The following is a 2,239-nucleotide window of genomic DNA, read 5'->3' as shown; positions in this document are numbered from 1 at the left end:
ATGCCAGAAAGAAATTTGTAAACCTATCTAACTTTTGCTTCAGGCAAAGTTTTTGTTTTGTCAGGAATTAAAAGTAAAATTTTAAAAATTGTAATTTTAATTCATTTTCAAGAAAATGGAGGTTTTCTGGCTCTCTACATCTCGGTTAAATTTCAAAATTCAATCTCAGTTACTTTAATAAGAAAAATCTTAACAAAACAATTATAAACCGCTAATTGCCTATCTATGTAAAGCTGTTTACTTACACTAAAATTTTGAAGAAAATCAATTGAGGGGAGGTAAATATAAAGATTGTCTCCCTTGAATATTCAAAGTTGGTTTCTCTTTTACTCGTATCGTGATGTTTACATTTTGTAAGCAATCCCCATGCTGGTGTTGTTTGACTCGACAATATGTAGCTTAAGTCTCATTACCCTATGAGAGTACATTGCAGAGAATGTAGACAACATACACATTACTTTGGTTACTTGCTGGACAGATTTTGGTTGCTCTGTATAACATTTTAAAGTGAGAGGCTGAATTATCCCTGCTATAAAAATTCTGTTTTTAATGATAATGGTTTCATGTGTTGTTGGCACTCCGTCGCTTACGACGTCGAGGGTTCCAGTTGATCCGATCAACGGAACAGCCTGCTCGTGAAATTAACGTGCAAGTGGCTGAGCACTCCACAGACACGTGTACCCTTAACGTAGTCCTCGGGTATATTCAGCGTGGCACAGTGTGAAAAGGCTGGCCCTTTGAATTACAGGCACAACAGAAACAAGAGTGAGAGAAAGAGTACAGCAGGGTTCACCACCATCCCCTGCCGGAGCCTCGTGGAGCTTTTAGACCTTTTCGCTCAATAAACACTCACAACGCCCGGTCTGGGAATCGAAACCGCGAGTCCGCTGCCCTAACCACTGAGCCATTGCGCCCCCACAATGGTTTCATGTAGAGCCGTCTTAATAGCATTTCCAGCCCCCGGGTAATTCAGTACACAGAGCCCTATGGCATTTTCTTCTTCTTTTTTTTTTTCGCAAGCCACAACACAAACACACACACACACACACAAACACAGAGTAGAATAATAAAAAATGGTTCTTGGCACAGTATGATATATTTGAAAAATGAGTAGAGATGGCTTTTGAGGGGATAATTTTAATCTTAATGATAATTTTCCCAGTTACTCATTAAAGTAACTGGAAACATTTTAATGATAATTTTCCCAGTTACTCATTAGTGTAACTGGAAACATTATCATTAAAATAAAAATTATACCCCCCAAAAGCCATCTTTACTCGTTTTTTCAAATATATATATATGTGTGTGTGTGTGTGTGTGCATGTTTGTGTGTGTGTATGTTTGTGTGTGTGTATATGTATAGAAATATAAAAAATAGAACAAAAACGTAATAGAGGACAGTAAAACATTCGGACAGAGAGACAATACAAAGGCAGACAGGAAAAACAACAATTAGAAAGACAGGCAAAAAAAAGACGGGCCATTCGTGGCCTTCTTTCCTCAGTCAAGTTACCAGAAGTCCCTACTGTTTCGGGCAGTCACACTTGAGACAGCTCGATCTGGTTGCCCCCCAAAAAGTCTAAGCTAAGTGCATTAAATTTTTTTTGTAAGAAAGCTAGCGAATATGTACAGCAACAAAAACTAAGAACAGAGGACATGGTACACAATTACAAATACAAACAAGAAAAGAACAACAGGTGTCTTTCGACTGCGAATGAATCAAATTGAGCTGGCATGTATGAAGTGAAAGCCTAAAGGCAGGAACATAACAGATGGACATAAGAGGTGTTGGCGGTCGGCAGTCAGTCCAAGAAAGAAAGATCATGGCTGGCTGGACTCTGGTCACGTGGAAGGAAGAGAGAGGGGTAGGGGGCAGCAGGATTGACAGATTAGAAAAAAAATCAGAGATAAAGGGAAAGGTACAGGGGAGATATACGAGGGGGAAAAGTGGGAGTTAAAGAAAGAGAGAGCCAAGAAATGTGACAGAGAGAGAGAGAGGGGGAGGAAGAAAGTATGAGGAGGATTAAAAGATAGAGTAAGAGTCGTACAAAATTTAGATACATACCTACTATAAGGTGAGCATAAATCATAAATCCCCAAAAAGAAGCACACTCTTAAGTTATAGAGCAGTATAGTATATATAGGGTAATCTTCCAGTTTCGGGAGGTAAAAAAAGTAAATAAAATACAAGGGAAATAACTTAACGTCTTACTAGTATTATCCTTACTATTCTGAAATG

Source organism: Octopus bimaculoides, chromosome 2, assembly GCF_001194135.2.
Source record: "Octopus bimaculoides isolate UCB-OBI-ISO-001 chromosome 2, ASM119413v2, whole genome shotgun sequence".
Classification (NCBI taxonomy): domain Eukaryota; kingdom Metazoa; phylum Mollusca; class Cephalopoda; order Octopoda; family Octopodidae; genus Octopus; species Octopus bimaculoides.
Note: the sequence above shows the minus strand (reverse complement) of the source record.